Source organism: Dreissena polymorpha, chromosome 14, assembly GCF_020536995.1.
Source record: "Dreissena polymorpha isolate Duluth1 chromosome 14, UMN_Dpol_1.0, whole genome shotgun sequence".
Classification (NCBI taxonomy): Eukaryota; Metazoa; Mollusca; class Bivalvia; order Myida; family Dreissenidae; genus Dreissena; species Dreissena polymorpha.
Genome location: NC_068368.1, coordinates 57,603,630 through 57,622,609, shown reverse-complemented (window position 1 = coordinate 57,622,609; position 18,980 = coordinate 57,603,630). Strand labels below are relative to the sequence as shown.

General features: G+C 37.3%; 1 long non-coding RNA gene across 1 annotated transcript; it reads right to left on the bottom strand.

The window, feature by feature from the left end:
• Nucleotides 1-10,919: 10,919 nt before the first annotated feature.
• LOC127857762 (uncharacterized) lies at nt 10,920-13,419 on the bottom strand. The gene is made up of 3 exons (XR_008038621.1): nt 12,111-13,419; nt 11,911-11,950; nt 10,920-11,790 (listed from the first exon to the last, which is right to left on the bottom strand). It is a non-coding gene; the product is annotated as an uncharacterized LOC127857762 (long non-coding RNA).
• Nucleotides 13,420-18,980: the final 5,561 nt, after the last annotated feature.

Genomic DNA, 18,980 nt, shown 5'->3' with positions numbered 1-18,980 from the left:
ACCTTCATGGCAAGTTTGAAGACTCTAGGTCCAAGCATACCAAAGTTATACCATGAAATAAGAACTTTAACATTTTTACATTCAAGGTCACAGTGACCTTGACCTTCAAATGAATGACCTTGAAATGACCAGTGGTTACTAACTAGTTATGGCCAACCTTCATGTCAAGTTTCAAGACTCTAGGTCCAAGCATACCAAAGTTATAACAACTTTAACATTTTTTATATTGAAGGTCACAGTGACCTTGACCTTCAAATGAATGACCTTGAAATGACCAGTGGTCATCTGTTAATCCTGGCCAACCTTCATGTCAAGTTTGAAGACTCTAGGTCCAAGCATACCAAAGTTATACCATGAAATAAGAAATTTAACATTTTCGAGCACGCCGCCACCCCGCCCGCCCGCCCGCCCGCCCCCCCCCCGCCCGCCCGACAACATCAATCTATAAGCCGAGATTTTTTCGAAAAAAATCCGGCTAATAAAACAAAAAAATATGTTTGACCACAATGGTGGCTAATAATGTTTAGGAAAAATACAAACAATATAGATTTATCTATAACATATCATGTTAGAATTTTATCATGCATTTATAATCACTCATAAAGAGATTTCAATAAACAGTTACATGCATAGACAGTTTTTTTAAGCCAGTGCCTTTTGAATTCAGAAAATAAGCAAGATAAACCATAAAATTGGGAAAATAGATAGTAAACCATAAAATGGAGAAAAATGAGGCATTATTAATATGATTATAAATAACAGAATCACAATAATATTGTTTTTAAGTGCATGATTTAGTGCATTTTTAAATTTATATTATAAAATGCTGCTTGAATTTCTTTTTACCTTTCATATGTGACGTAAAAAAAGAAATATCATCTGCTAGTGCAAAATATGACTGGTCATTTCGTAGCAAAAGAGAAGAAAATAAGTGCATTAAATAAATGAATTAATATTTTTGTATCTGGAATAGTTGTATTTTAAATCGATCCACCCTATTATGGCCAAATAAGGGCTAAATTGCTTTCCAACTTGAAATGAAAAGGCATATTGGTTGATCGTGTAGCGTTTATGTGCAAAATTTGAGGGCCAATTGATAAAGTTGTTGATGCCAAAACAGGTAATAATAATAATTTATTATCAGGTACATGTACACAAGCAAATAAGTATATTTAACCCTTTCAGTGCAGGAACCGAATTTTAAAGGTCTTTGAAAACAGTTTGGATCCAGATGAGACGCCACAGAATGTGGCGTCTCATCAGGATCCAAACTGTTTGCTATTCTGATAGTATTCTTTGAAAAAAAATTCAAGAAAATGCTAATTTTAGAAATTCAGCAGACGACATTTTAGCAGACGACAAATTTCCCAGCATGCAAAGGGTTAAGATGCTTAAGGTGTGGAAGACTCATAATCAGGTTTGGTGTCCCTCAAACCCTAAGCGTCTTGTTATTCCTTATGCAGTTTGTATAGATAGTGCCACATCCTGACACGTAAAGCTTGTGCTTTGTTGGCAGCGTTAGTTGGCTGTTAACAGGTTCATTGTGGTTATCTCCACCATCAGTCTGTCCGTCTGTCCTAGCCACTATCTCTTACACCCAGCGATTTTCCTCCTTCTTTATAAAGTACCGGTAAACAGTACTTTCCCAATCGAGCGAAAATTCCCAAATTCCCAATCGGCATCTGAAAAAATCCCAATCGGCGTCCGACTTTTTTCTCAAAACGATCGAAAGTTTCGTAACAAAACCCAACTTTCGGCGAGCGAACAAAGAAAATCGTATAGTTGTGTGTAACCACGCGCTCGATTAATATCGGGTTTTATTATTCAGCGCGTTCAATCAATAGAGTCGTTACTGTTTGCGGTTCTTTTGTCAGGCAGCCAGCGTACTGTTTGACGTCGGTTTGAAACCTTATCGTAGTTTGAAATGCCCTCCAGCACTGCCTCTGTGGAAAGGTTGTTCAGTCTAATGAACAATCTTTGCACAACCAATCGGAACCGTCTATCACAGGACACATTGACAGCTCTAATGATGCTGTGCAGAGAGGGATGCCAGCAACTGAGTGATGATCAAACATCAAAGATTGTTGTAATTTAAAAAAAAAATGAAACAGAGAGACATTGCTTTATAAGAGATTAAAACAACTAGTAATTGATTTTGTGTCTTCTATATAATATTTTGTTATTTATATCAACTTTATTACTTTTAGTAATGGACATTAAGGCATGCCTGCAAATGATTATTTTAATGGGTATGTTCAATTAAGTTTGAACTGTATGATGTATTCAATAAGACCCAAACTTCACGACGCGATTTTCCCAATTTAAGGATTTCACGACTCGATTTTTCCCAATTTTGAGGTTTTCACGACTCAATTTTTCCCAATTGGACCGGTACGGGTACTTTTCCCAATTTGACAAGGAAAATCGCTGACACCATAAGCACTAGAACCTTAAAACTTAAACACATGGTAGCTATGAGCATTATGTGCGACCCTGCACTATTTGGAATTTTGATCTGACCCCTGGGTCAAAAGTTATAGGGGTTGGGGTGGGGACGGAACAGAGATTTTCACTCATTTTTAGCTCGACTATTATATATGAAATATATATAATGGAGCTATCCTGATCACGTCGGTGTTACCGTTAGCGTGCACATGTTAAAGTTTGTGTACTACCCCAAATATTTTCTTTTTACTTAAACAAATTATTTTTATACTTTTATGCCCCCCCCTTCGAAGAAGAGGGGGTATATTGCTTTGCACATGTCGGTCGGTCCGTCCACCAGGTGGTTTCCGGATGATAACTAAAGAACGCTTAGGCCTAGATAATGAAACTTCATAGGTACATTGATCATGACTCGCAGATGACCTCTATTGATTTATAGGTCACTAGGTCGAAGGTCAAGGTCACTGTGACCCAAAATAGTAAAATGGTTTCCGGATGATAATTCAAGAACGCTTATGCCTAGGATCATGAAACTTGAAAGGTAGATTGATCATGACTCGCACATGACCTCTATAGATTTTCAGGTCACTAGGTCAAAGATTAAGGTCACGGTAACCCGAAATAGTAAAATGGTTTCCGGATGATAATTCAATAACGCTTATGCCTAGGATCATGAAACTTGATAGGTACATTGATCATGACTCGCAGATTACCCCTATTGATTTTGAGGTCACTAGTTCATACATGTACTTCTTTACCAACATGACCCTAATCTATAAACAAGAGCAGACAACTGTATCAAGCATTTTGACGGAATTATTGCCCCTTTTATACTTAGAATATGCATATTATTGATAAATCTATGTTAAAGTTTGCATACCACCTCAAATATTTTCTTTGTCCTTTGACATATTGCTTTCATATTTTGCATACTTCATAACCAACATGATCCCAATCTATAAATAAGAGCAGACAACTTTATCAAGCATTTTGACAGAATTTTTGCCCTTTTATACTTAGAATATGCATATATAATTGATAAATCTATGTTTAAATTTGCATACCACCTCAAATATTTTCTATGTCCTTTGACATATTGCTTTCATATTTTGCATACTTCTTTACCAACATGATCCCAATCTATAAACACGAACAGACAACTGTATCAAGCATTTGACAGAATTATTGCCCCTTTTATACTTAGATAATTGAACATTTTGCTTAAATTGCCATAACTTCTTTATTTATGATCACATTTGATTCATACTTTGACAAAACAACACTTACCTGACATACCACAATGCACTGCACCCAAACTATCCCCCATGCCCCACCCCAGAATCCCCCCCCCCCAAATTTTTTTTTTTATAATTATTTTTGAAAGTTCATCTTTTAAATTACCACCAACCCACATAAACCCCCCCCCTCTCCATAATGGCTTACATTAACCTGTCAAGCACTCAAAATCTCTTATGACAATACGGTCAATCTCAACCATGCATGGCCGCATTACCAACCCTGGGGCGCCCCCTGGGTCAAACATGCGGCGTGGGAATTCCCGTCTGCCTCTGCCGCACCATTTTTCACCAATTGACTTCAAATTAATACTTAAGATTTCTTATGACAACACAGTCTATCTCGACCATCCATGTTCACATTACCCACCCCAGGGCCCCGCCCACTTTGGTGGTAAAGATTCCAAGCTATTTCAGCATAATTAAAATCCAAGCCATTTTTGTGGTCAAGACCCGAGCTTTCTCACCATAATTAAAATCCAAGCCAGTTTGTTGGCAGAGACCCCGAGCTATTTCAGCATAATTAAAATCCAAGTCAGTTTAGTGGTCAAGATCCTGGACTATTTCGGTATATTAAAATCCAAGCCAGTTTGATGGTCAAGACACCGAGCTTTTTTAGCATAATTAAAATTCAAGCCATTTTTGTGGTAAAGACCCAGAGCTTTCTAACCATAATTAAAATCCAAGCCAGTTTGGTGGCGGAGACCCCGAGCTATTTCAGCATAATAAAAATCCAAGTCAGTTTAGTGTTCAAGATCCTGAAGTATTTCGGTATAATTAAAATCCAGGCCAGTTTGGTGGTCAAGACCCCAAGCTTTTTCAGCATAATTAAAATCCTAGCCAGTTTCGTGGGGGAGACCCTGAGCTATTTCAGCATATTTAAAATCAAAGTCAGGTATAATTCGGTATAATTAAATTCAAGGCCAGTTTGGTGGTCAAGAACCCGAGCTTTTTCAGCATAATTAAAAACCTAGCCGGTTTCATCGCCGAAACCTCGAGCTATTTCCGCATATTTAAAATCCAAGCCAGTTTGGTGGTAAAGATCCTGAACTATTTTGGCATAATTAAAATCCAAGCCAGTTTGGTGGTCAAGATCCTGAGCTATTTCAGCATAATTAAAATGCAAGCCAGTGTGGTGGTCAAGAACCCGAACTATGAGCATAATTCAAATCCAAGCCAGTCTGATGGTAAAGATCCCGAGCTATTTCAGCATAATTAAAATCCAAGCCAGTTTGGTGGTCAAGACCCCTAGCTTTTTCAGCATAATAAAAATCCAAGCCAGGTTGGTGGTCAAGATCCTGAGCTATTTCAGCATAATTTAATTCTAAGCCAGTTTGGTGGTCATGACCCCGAGTTATTTCAGCATAATTAAAATCCAAGACGTTATGGTGGTCAAGACCCCAAGCTATTGTAGCATATATTGTTTTCGGCATAAATTTTTCTTACCCAATTGTTTTCGTACACACATTTTTTTCGTACCCATTTTTTTCTGTTTTTTGACAGAATAATGCCCCCTTTTATAGTTAGAAAATTGAAAATTTGGGTAAATTTTGTGTTCAGGTCTACTCTTATCCTATATGTGTTAAGGTCTACTCTTATCCTAAAGTATCAAAGCTATATCGTCTACTTAATGTTATAAGTCATGTAAATGACATTTTTATACATTTTATTTCTTTCCCATTTTTGTGTTTTTATTAAGGTGACATACATCAACTGTTTAATGATATTAAGTCTACCTTTTTGGTAATAATGTTTTTACCAAATTTTCAAAATTGACATTACGTACACATGTCATTTGCTGAATGTAAAAAGTAGCATAACTGACATTTAGTTAAATTTTCAGGAGAAGGAAAAAACTTCTTTATTGAAATAAAATAGGGATACTTACAGAGTAAAACAAACACATGGGATATTTTCAGATTTGAATACTGGTATTTTACGCATCTTTAGGCAGTTCTGTGTACCAAGGATAAATACAATACTTTAACATTCATGTACAATGCACAATACTAAAAACCTGAATTGTAACTGTAATGTATTTCAGATTCAGAGATGTCTGTTTTATTTCTAAGGTCATGTGAAAAATTAAGTTTATATGTTTATAGGTTTAAAATTGCAAATTGTCCTCTTACTTTCCCTTGTATTTCAAGATAGAATACTTTCCTTCCCAGAGGAAAGAGATCTGGGTTTGAATCCCAGTGGGGGCTTCAGAGGATGATTCATTTTAAGAAAAATGAATATATTTGCTTTACTTTGTCTCTAACTTAACCAATTAACTCTGACAATGCCTTTAAAAGTATGCAGTTTTTGATAATTCAATTATGCAAAAAAACATGTATAATTTTAGGGTAGACTAAGACAGCAAACTAAGAATGGGCATCCATTTTAGTTTTTTAAGTCAATACAACAATAAATGCATATAGGAACACATATGTATTTAAATTAAAAATGCAACAATCAGAGGACATAATCAATTAAATAGTAAATGACTACTTAAAATATTTTTTAGCACTGTTTGTTTTCCAGAGATTTGTGAATATGCCGTTTTATGTTCTTCTCCTTGAACAAATGCAATATGTGCTTTGGAACTGGAATCATATAGTGTTGGAAAGCTGGTGTTTCACGTCCAGAGGGTCCTTGCGTCCGGAAGCTGAAAATTGTATATGATCTCACCACTCATTCCATCCCGCGAAACCCTTAAGGTGTCGCAAGTCTAGTAACATATTGATGAAAAAAAAGAGTTGGAATAATGTTTTTCTTACTATGTATGGTGAATTATAGTGTTAAAACTTGATTGTGTACTGTTTCATGCTTAGCATTGAAATTTCCCCTTTTACGAGGGAATTTTCCCCATGACAAGAAGTGACTGACATGGTCTTCCACCTATGTTGGTAGGTTCATTAAACAATACACAAAGGCAGAGATCCCTTCCACAGAAATCATGCATCTTGATCGGTACTGCTGTGGTACATCACACTTACAACACGTGTTGACAGCGTCAGCTTGAAATGATACAGTTGTTCGTCTAGATATCTTGCATTTTATGAGGGGGCTTGCCAGTGGTTGTTCAACTGACTCACACGCGTTCTATTGAAATGCCATGGGGTTGATGAGCAACAGTATTTTCAATTGGGATGAAGAGGTTTTCCACATCTTGTTGTTTTCCACATCTTGTTAAGTCCAAGAGAAATGAACTTTCCGCACAAGACATTCACTACAAATTTGACAATAATGTTTTGAAAACTCTTTCTTTATAAGCTAGCTTTACACTGCAGCAGTATAACAAGGAGAAATAAGTTGTATATTTCTTTTTTACAACATTTCAAAAGAAATAAGAGAAAGAGTGCTTATTACAGTAAGCATTCCATTAGATGATATTCAAGACAACAAACTAAATAGGACAAAGTAAATCTGAGTTGATCCTGTTTTGTAGGCTTTAGCAGAATATGGTAGATACAACCAAATGTATTATCCAATAATCAATTTTACCAAATTTAAATGTATCTGCAACATAAAAATGCAGGTCCAAATGAGACAAAATGATACATTGTTCTTAGAAACAGTGTTGTTGTTTTTTTATGAAATATTTGGCGTTATTCGGCCCTATTCCCCCCATCTCTAGAGCATATATTTTCCCCCAAATATTTGAAAAATTCCTCTCTCAGAAGTGTAATTCAATTTATACCCCATGTAAATAGGCCTTTCGTTACAAATTTATTTACTATAATTTTCCTGAACTGCCGCAGCCGCGTGTTTACTTTCTTTTAGCCTTTACTCCTTTACCGCAAACCGTACGTAGTTCACTATCACGACTTTTGCTTTACGACATCTACTGCAAACCATACGTATTCCATCATGTTGCACAACAATAAACGCCATCAGAAAAAAATTGACAACAATTCTGTTTTAACTTTAAAAAAAGGAAGATATTCTGTTTAAACACGCACAACTGAGTCATTTTCAAATGCCAACAGTGTTGAAAGCCTGTTTAATTTGCTCAACCTGCTTTGCACACCACACAGAAACAGGCTTGGGAAGCTACACTTGAGTCCCTGATAAGACTATGCCTACACACGGAGAGATTTGGTGAAGAGAAGGTCACCAGAATAATTGACAAATTCGCAGAAAAACCAAGAAATGTTGAACTTTGAACATAAACATAACATGTTGATGAAAAAAAAAAGAGTTGGAATGATGTTTTTCTTACCATGTATGGTGAATTATAGTGTTAAAACTTGATTGTGTACTGTTTCATGCTAAGCCTTGAAATTTCCCCCTGTTCTCCTTTTACGAGTGAATTATCCCCCATCAGGGGAGCCGACCCCTTTCCCCCAAAACTGAATAAAACTCAGAGAAATTACACTAATATCAACTAGTTTTTTCTTTATTCCATAATGATTGTTAACACACTGTTTATGTCTGCTGATTTAGAACAATCACATAATTGTACAGGTAGCAATGTGTTTAAGTGTAACTTTTGTAAGTGCACACACTTTTTACTCAGTACTAATAAGCTAAATTATTTTCATTATTTTTTCACTTTTCAGCTCACTTAAACACACAGCTGAGGGATATGGAGGCACTGGTTGGCCAGCTCCAGACAATGGTTAACCAATTCAAGCAGGTTCAAGCTGGCAAGCCAGTGCATGTCCCCATTGTCGATGTTGAGGGTATGAGTGTGAGTGAGATTATTGCTCTTGACAAAAATTGCCTACAAACTGTTTGAAGGTTTGTGATTTCCTATAGATAAATGATCTAGACATGACAGCAACATAGAAAATATGTGTTGGTTTGATTATCAAATAAATGTGCAAGTTATCAGAGAGATTAACTTATTCATGTGAGGCTAACTACCATATTTACTGTACATGTATATGACTATGAGTGGGTAAACACTGTTTATCTACCAAACTAACATTTTTTTTTTGCATTAAATGCTTTTAAATAGTTGTGATCAATGTTAAAGGGTTAAACTGAAAAATCTTTCACCAAGAATTAATCTCTGACATTAACTTATAAATCTAAGAAAAACATTAAATAATTTATTCTGTTATCTATACCCTATGGACAGTCTTTTTTTTAACGTCATTCTCCTAATTATTGTCATATGGCAGCACAAGTGCAACAACAAACAAACTTATTAAAACAAACATATACCAAACTTAAAATTAATGTTTTTTGGTGGTCAGAGTTATTAAGTAACTAAATGAACGCTCAATCACACCAGCCACCCAAACAACGCCAGCCGGCACGCAAGACAGCCAAGCCAGGCCAGCTGGCATACAAGCAAGGCCAGCACACACCCAAGCCAATCCAGCCGGCACGTAAGTAATGTAGTTGGTAATGGCGCCATGCATAGTTGAGATTGACTGTATTGTCATAAAAGAGGTTCAGTATCAATTTGAAATGAATCGATGTAGAAATGAAGATTTTATAGTAAAAGGCAATTTTGGGTGGGCGTGGCCTATGTGCGCAGGGCGCCCCAGGGTTGGTAGTGGGCCATGCATAGCTGAGATTAACTGTATTGTCATAAGAGAGGTTCAGTATCAATTTGAAGTGAATCGGTGTAGAAATGAAGAAATTATAGTAAAAGGCGATGTTGGGTGGGCGTGGCCTATGTGGGTGTGGCCTATTATGGGCGGGGCACCCCAGGGTTGGTAATGGGACCATACATAATTGAGATTGACCGTATTGTCATAAGAGAAGTTCAGTATCAATTAGAAGTGAATCGGTGTAGAAATGAAGAAATTATAGTAAAAGACAATTTTGGGTGGGTGTGGCCTATTATAGGCGGGGCGCCCCAGGGTTGGTAATGGGGCCTTACATAGTTGAGATTGACCGTATTGTCATACAAGAGGGCCATCAGGCCCTAAGGCGCTCACCTGAAAGCCAAAGGAACTAGACTATTCTGAAAAAAATGCAAGCTGATTCATGAAGATTATTTTGGACCAAAAGTGACTTTAATATGTCTTTTTTATATTTGACCTTGAGACCTAGTTTTTGAGCTCATATGACCCAGCTTCAAACTCTGGCAAAATTACATTGGGACAAATGTTCTGACCAAGTTTCATGAAGATTCACCAATAAATGTGGCTAATATAGTGTCAATAAGTTTTCACTAAAGCCATATAAGGACAACTGCCCCCCCCCCCCCTGGCGGCCATGTTTTTCAACAAACCATAACCATTTTCAAACTCACTCAAGCTATTGTTAGAACAAATATTCTGATCAAGTTTCATAAAGATTGGAGGATAAATGTGACTTCTAGAGTGTTAACAAGGTTTTGTAGTAAATAGCCATTAAAGGAAAAAATGCCACGCCCCCTTGCGGCCATGTTTTTTAACTGATCTCAACCATTTTTTAACTTAGCCCAGATATTATTAGTTCAAATATTCTGACCAAGTTTCATGAGCATTGGACCACAAATGTGACTTCTAGAGTGTTAACAAGGTTTTACCATACAGTAAAGCCATATAAGGAAAACTGCCCCGCCCCATGGCGGCCATGTTTTTCATTCAACTGGAACCATTTTGGAACTCGTCCAAGATATTATTGGGACACATGTTTTGACCAAGTTTCATGAAGATTGGACTAAAAATGTGACTTCTAAAGTGTTAACAAGGTTTTACTATAGCCATATATGGAAAACTGCCACGCCACCTGGCGGCCATGTTTTTCAACCAACCGGAACCATTTTCGAACTCGTCCAAGATATTATTGGCACACATGTTCTGACAAAGTTTCATGAAGATTGGACTAAAAATGTGACTTCTAGAGTGTTAACAAGGTTTTACTATAGCCGTATAAGGAAAACTGCCACGCCCCCTGGCGGCCATTTTTTTCAACCAACCGGAACCATTTTCAAACGCGTCCAAGATATTATTGGGATACATGTTCTGACAAAGTTTCATGAAGACCAGACAATAATTGTGACTTCTAAAGTGTTAACAAGGTTTTACTATAGCAAACTGCCATGCCCCCTGGCGGCCATGTTTTTCAATCAACCAGAACCATATTCGAACTCGTCCAAGATATCATTGGGACACATGTTCTGACTAAGTTTCATGAAGATTGGACAATAAATGTGGCCTCTAGATTGTTAACAAGGTAAATGTTGACGACGCACGCCGGACAAAAGGCGATCACAATAGCTCACCATGAGCATGTTGTGCTCAGGTGAGATAAAAAAAAGGGACATATCGCAGTCAAATCTGCTAATTGACAAGCGTAATTGGTCGGTTTATAATTTAAATTTATCAATATTTGAATAATTGAAACACAATAGACTGTAAAGTGCTAAACAAACACACTGCAGAGTAGGTGCTCGTGTGCCTGCTCATAATACCGCTGCACCCTGATGGTTTACAACTCTCATCGCTTTCGATCCACAGGGGGGCATCATGGGATGGTAATTGCCGATAATTTGCGATCAGATAAGCGGTTTAGCCAATACAGTGAAATGAAGTACAAACAAAACTTACGATTTGAGCATTAATTTCGTTCAACAAAAAAATGCGTTTTCTGCAAGAGTAACCGAATATTAATTTTGTAATCGGTTAACCTCCTTAAGAAACGGATAACCGGTTAACCGATTAACCGTTGCCATCCCTACATTTAACCGTTATGGTTACGGGTGTGTTGTAACCCAATAAACAAAACTTCATATCGATTTGGACTGATTTTCAGCAATGAAGCAGCTGGAGTACTGGAAGAAAACTGGAAGTACTGCATAGAAATGAAGGGCTTGCCAAGCACATCTACACATGAAGACATTATAAAAAAAATTAGCCACTAGTTGTTAAACAAATAAAGATGAATCCAAAGAAAAAATGTGGCAGAGCCACCGTGTTCTTCAATACAGAGGAAGATGGCACAGAGGCTATGAAAAACCTTCAATACAGAGGAAGATGGCACAGAGGCTATGAAAAACCTTCAATACAGAGGAAGATGGCACTGAGGCTATGAAAAACCTTCAATACAGAGGAAGATGCCTCAGAGGCTATGAAAAACCTTCAATACAGAGGAAGATGGCACAGAGGCTATGAAAAACCTTCAATACAGAGGAAGATGGCACAGAGGCTATGAAAAACCTTCAATACAGAGGAAGATGGCACTGAGGCTATGAAAAACCTTCAATACAGAGGAAGATGCCACCGAGGCTATGAAAAACCTTCAATACAGAGGAAGATGCCACAGAGGCTATGAAAAACCTTCAATACAGAGGAAGATGCCACAGAGGCTATGAAAACCCTTCAATACAGAGGAAGATGGCACAGAGGCTATGAAAAACCTTCAATACAGAGGAAGATGGCACAGAGGCTTTGAAAAACCTTTAATGCAGAGGAAGATGCCACAGAGGCCATGAAAAACCACATAAATGACGCTTTGTCTCTCTTGTCGATGTTGGAAATGCAAGCTTCCACCAGAACACCTGAAAGACTTAAAGAAGTACAGAAGAAAGCCTTGTTGACCATAAAAGAGCAGGTGGGTGTACTGAAAAAAGGTATTGAAGCAGTTGAGGAATCTTTAATGCAAACAGCTGTGACCCACCTAAGTAGTGAAGAGGAGGGTTCAAAGAGTTCACACACTGGACAGTGACAAACTTTTGACCTACGTAATGAGATCAGATCATTTTGTATGGTTGTTTGAATATTGTTTGACTGTAACTAACACTAAATGGTTGTATCTAAGTTCCAACAAAGATGTGATCATTGACTTGATTTTTTCTACAGTTTCGCTTTGAAGTAGTGGCATAGTGTGTTTATTTATTTATGTTTGCTTATTTAGAAATTTCCATTTTATTATGACATCATCAAATATTGTGTACCATGTGACCTACAATCTTTTTATATATTACCAAGATGCTTCTATTTATTCTTAAGCTTGGTAATGACTTAACAAAGTGTGATAGTTGTTTTGTTTTAAGATTTTTTGACTGGCTCAAAAAAAATTATTTTAAAATAATAGGCAAAGGTTATAAACAACAAACAAATTGGGAGAAAGTCAACCCTGTCACATTTGTATATAGGATTATTCTTCACTGGTATGTCATATGGTACCTTAAGTTATTGTGCCTTTATAGAATACAACATACATAAATAGTTGATGCAAAAAGGACCCACATTAGCATATGATACCTTTTGCATTTGTTTTCTTAATATTAAATTGTGCAAAAGGAACCATATGACATTCTGCAAAATTAACCCATCGTCTGATCGCCAATGCGATAAAATCACGGCTATGGCGATAGAAAAATTGAATATAGATAACCTAAATTGCGATTAAAACAAATCCGAGAAAATAAAACAATCAATTTAAGCATTTCAGGTGTAAATTCTTACAGTGACACCCTTTGGTTAATTCCCTTAGTGGTCTTTCATTAGTGATCTTCCTTAGATGTTTTAGAGTGTCAAGTCTGGCTCCCGAATTTAAAATGTCAAACAATTTTTTGGTTAACTTAACTTGCATTCTATGCCGATTAATGAAATAATAGTGCAAGGATTTTTATAAATTAAGTAAAACAGTTGAAATTGTGTTATTAATAGCTTTGAAATTCATAAGAAAGAAGCCAAAGGCATCAGCAACCGTTAACAAGGTGTCAACTGATGTGGTCGTACCTCAGGATGGAGCTATTGACACTGACAGTCTATCAGATGATGAGAGTGACGATGATGAGGATGATGATAACTTAGAAAATAATGAAAATAACGTTTCAAAATATTGTAAAGAACTCTCAGACTGAGATGTGATGGAATAAAAGTTTGAAACTTGGAATACTGATTTGTTTACAATCTTATCCCCCAATTGCAATCTATCTTTAACGATTGTGGTCGTCCTTTCATGATAATGTCAATGTACATTAATTCAATTATTTTTCTGGCTATGAAAATTTCCTCTGGCTAAGACATGTTCAAAGTTTCATAGAGACTGCCATATAACATACAGGTAATAGATCAATTATCGTTTATTGATGACTGGAACATGTCCAATTTTGGTAAGCATGAAGGTTGTATTTATATTTTATCATGTGCACAATTCCAGTGCTTAGTTGTAAGTAGTTAGCTGGATATACGCTTTTGAAATTAATGCAGCCAAATAAGGAAAACTGCCCCGCCCACTTGCGGCCATGTTTTTCAACGGACCAAAACCACTTTTGAACTCAACCAACATATCATTAAGACAGACATTTAGACGAAGTTAGATGAAGATGTGACTTCTACAGTGTTTACAAGGTTTTTCTTTCTTTTTGACCTAGTGACCTAGTTTTTGACCCAGCATGACCAAGTTTCGAACTCGATCGATATATCATGGGGACAAATCTTCTGACCAAGTTTCATGAAGATCGGACAATAAATGAAGCCTCTAGTGTGTTTACGAACAAATGTTGACAGGCAGACTACAGACGGACGGACGACGTACCAAGACCGGTCACAAAAGCTCACCTGAGCAATCAGGTGAGCTAATAAACAAGAGCTGTCAGAGGACAGTGCGCTCGACTATTCAAGTGCTTGACATTATAACATAAGCCATCATGGGGAAATTGTTCATATTCAATAATTTATTAGACGATCTTTCAAAAATAAAACAAGAGGGCCAAGATGGACCTAGTTTGCTCACCTGAGAGAAGTCCGTTCATTCAATCTTTACCAAATTCAAACTTGACCTATCTATTGTCCAGACAAACATCCTGGTCAAGTTTCATCATTATTTCATCTGCGAGTCATGATCAATGTACCTATGAAGTTTCATTATCCTAGGCGTAAGCATTCTTGAGTTATCATCCGGAAACCATTTTAGTTGAGTTACCGTGACCTTGACAGCTATTGCGTGAATACGTTTTTTGGCACTGTGACCTTGACCTTTGACCTAGTGACCTGATAATCAATAGGGGTCATCTGCGAGTCATGATCAATATACCTATGAAGTTTCATGAACCTAGGCATAAGCGTTCTTGAGTTATCATCCAGAAACCATTTTACAATTTAAGGTCACCGGGACCTTGACCTTTGACCTAGTAACCTGAAAATCAATAGGGGTCATCTTCAAGTTATGATCAATGTACCTGTGAAGATTCATGATCCTAGGCATAAGCGTTCTTGAGATATCATCTGGAAACCATTTTACTATTTCGGGTCACCGTGACCTTGATCTTTGACCTAGTGATCGAAAATCAATACGGGTCATCTATGAGTCATGATCAATGTACCTATGAAGTTTCATGATCCTAAGCCTAAGCGTTCTTGAGTTATCATCCGGAAACCATTTAACTATTTCGGGTCATCGTGACCTTCACCTTAGACCTAGTGACCTGAAAATCAATAGGGGTCATCTACGAGTTATGATCAATGTACCTATGAAGTTTCATGATCCTAGGCCTAAGCGTTCTTGAGTTAACATCCGGAAACCATTTTACTATTTTGGGTCATCGTCACCTTGACCTTTGACCTAGTGACCTGAAAATCAATAGGTATTATCTGCAAGTCATGATCAATGTATCTATGAAGTTTCATGATTCTAGGCATAAGGGTTCTTTAGTTATCATCGGAAACCATTTTACTGCTTTGGGTCACCATGACCTTGACCTTTGACCTAGTGACCTGAAAATCAATAGGGGTCATCTGCGAGTCATGATCAATGTATCTATGAAGTTTCATGATCATAGACTTAAGTGTTCTTGAGTTATCATCTGGAAACCATTTTACTATTTCCGGTCATCGTGACCTTGACCTTTGACCTAGTAACCTGAAAATCAATAGGGGTCATCTGCGAGTCATGATCAATGTACCTATGAAGTTTAATGATCCTTGGCATAAGTTCTCTTGAGTTATCATCCGGAAACCATCTGGTGGACGGACGGACCGACATGAGCAAAACAATATACCCCCTCTTCTTTGATGGGGGGGAGGGGGCATAATGAGAAAACTTCCCACCTCCTAGCAGCCACGTTATTCAACTGACCAAAACCATTTTTTAACACAACTCTCGTATCAAGGAAACAAATGTTCTGAGCAAATTTCATGGAAATTGGGCCAAAAATGTGACTTCTACTGTGTTCACATGTTTTCACTATATACTTATAGAAAAAAATGCCCCGCTCACTGGCGGCCATGTTTTTTCACCAATCCCGATCATTTTCAAACTCGTCTGAGATATCAATAAAGCCAATAATTTGACCAACTTTCATGATGATTGGGCAAAAATTGTGAATTCTAGATTGTTTACAAGGTTTCTCTATAGCCAAATAGGGAAAACTGCCACTATATACATATCGAGAATAATGCCCCGCCCACTGGCGGCCATTTTTTTTCACCAATCTCGACCATTTTCGAACTCGTCCGAGACATCAATTAAACCAATGTTTTGACCAACTTTCATGATGATTGGGCAAAAATTGTGACTCCTGGAGTGTTTGCAAGGTTTCTCTATAGCCAAATAAGTGAAACTGCCCCGCCCACTGGCGGCCATGTTTTTCAACAGATCGGAACCACTTTTTAACTCAACCAAGATATCATTAGGACACACATTTTGACAAAGTTACATGAAGATTGGGGATGAAATGTGACTTCAACAGTGTTTACAAGGTTTTTCTTTTTCTTGACCTAGTGACCTAGTTTTTGACCCGGCACAACCCAGTTTCGAACTCGGCCGAAATTTCATAGGGACAAAGCTTCTGACCAAGTTTCATGAAGATGGGACAAGAAATGTGGCCACTAGAGTGTTTACAAGCAAATGGTAACGGACGGACGGACATACGACGGACAAAGACCCGTCACAAAAGCTCACCTGAGCAATCAGGCAAATTTTTTTTTTGGGGGGGGGAGGGGGGTTAAGAGGGAATGTAATGTTGGGTGTGGTCATTTATTAGACGAACTTTCAAAAATAAAAAAAGGAAAAAAAATGGGGGGGGGGGGTGGGGGTGAGAGGGGGGTATAATATGCTAATTAATTAGATGATGTTTAAAAAAAAAATGAGGGGGTAGGGGGGGGGGGCTCGGGGGTGAGAGGGGGGTATAATGTGGGGTGGGGTAATTTATAAGATGTTTAAAAAAAAATGGGGGAGAGGTTGGGGGGAAGGAATTCTGGGTAGGGGCGTGGGGTATTGTTAGTGTGGAATCCATTGAGGTATTCAGGTAAGTGTTGTTTTGTCAAAGTAATAATAAAATGTGTTCATAAATAAAGAATTTATGGCAATTTAAGCAAAATGTTCAATTATCTAAGTGTAAAAGGGGCCACAATTATGTAAAAATGCTTGATACAGTGGTCTGCTCTTGTTTATAAGTTGCGGTCATGTTGGTAAACAAGTATGCAACATACAAAAGCAATATGTCATAGGATATAGGAAATATTTGGGGTAGTACACAAACTTAAACATAGATTTATCAATAATATGCATATTTTAAGTATAAAAAGGGCAATAATTATAACAAAATGCTTGATAGAGTTGTCTGCTCTTGTTTATAGGTTGGGGTGATGTTCGTTAATAAGTATGCAAAATATGAAAGCAATATGTCAAGGGACAATGAAAATAAATGGGGTAGTACGAAAACTTTAACATTTGCTGCATATTCTAAGTGGAAAAAGGGCCATAATTATGACAAAATGCTTGATAGAGTTGTCTGTTCATATTTATAGGTTGGGGGTCATGTTGGTTAACAAGTATGCAAAATATGAAAGCAATACGTCAAGTGACAATGAAAATAATTGCGGTAGTACAATAACTTAAACATTTGCACGCACAGGCAAACGCTAATGTTAACGCTAACGCCGGGGTGAGTAGGATAGCTCCACTATATATATTTGATATATAATAGTCGAGCTAAAAAACTAAAAGACAAAATAAACATACTGCTGGTAAAAGCAATTTGTCCTATTTGTTTTGAATTCAGCATTAAAAGACTTTCAACATAGTTTCAATAACAATGTTATTAAAATGTACCTATCCATTACAATCAATTATTTGCAATGGTCAAGTGTCTTGCCCAAAGACATTCCTGTTTAGCCATTAGGAGCTTACTCCAGAGACCAGAGTTCAATTGGGTACCTGCAGATGCATTTTTGTATATTGCAGCAGGCTACATTTGAAATCACTGCGCCAGCTGGCTGAGGAGTATTCTGCAACAACTGGTTAAGATGCTTCAGAACCAGTTCTACCCCCCCCCCCAATTTCCTGAGCTGGTCCAACAGAACAGGGCTTTGGATATCCACTGCTGGTCCATCTTTGATAGGCCTAGGGTTGTCTTTCATCAGGCTGGGAGACGAAGGTCTGAAAAAGGATAAAATCATAAAACGTATCTGACACCTGAAGATGAACCAACAAAATCTTTTTATATATACGGAAAGATCAATTAACCATTGGGCATTTTACAAATAGACACAAATGTATAGTTGAACCGCATTGAAGTTACTTATTTGCTTATAATATCTAAGAGAAAATGTCTCGCCTATAGACGCTTTGGGGTGACTATTGGCTCCTAATATTACAATCATTAGAGTTTTACTATCGTAAGAACACTCCTATGATATCATCAAATATAAAGATTAGAGATTACATATAACAAAACAAGAAATGTGTTTGTCAGAAACACTATGTCCCCTACAGTGCCGCTTTGATTTATTTTAAAAACAAGAGCTGTCACCATAGGATGACTTATGCCCCCTTTAAACGATTGATAGAAGTTATGAGCTTTTTTTAAAACCTAAACGCAAATTTCGAAACGTAAACGCGGACCCTAGGTTCAAGGTCAAGGTCACAGGGGTCAAATTTGTATGGGTATGGAAAGGCCTTGTCAATATACACGTGCATGCCAAATATGAAATTACTATCTGAAGGGACATAGAAGTTATGAGCATTTTTCGAAACCTAAACACAAAGTGTGACGGACAGACGGACGGACAGTCTGATCACTATATGCCCTCCTTCAGGGGCATAAAAATTATCATTGGGCAGGTTTGCTATCTTCAATATTGCAAAAGTTTTGGCAAAAGGTTAAAGTTACTATAGTGATGGGCAACATAAAAAGTTGATTATCACAATAGTAACTGATAAAGTACAACATCTCTTTGTTTATTTATTTGGGTACCAGTACATACTTTTACATTCATGCTTTTTTCTGTATTTCAACAGTATTGGGCTAGGGGTCACCAGTGCCTTGCCATACACATTCCCTTGAAAATAATTGTCAACAAGGGACAAAATTGTCACAAAACCAGGTTTTCATTGTGAAAAAAAAATCTGATAAAG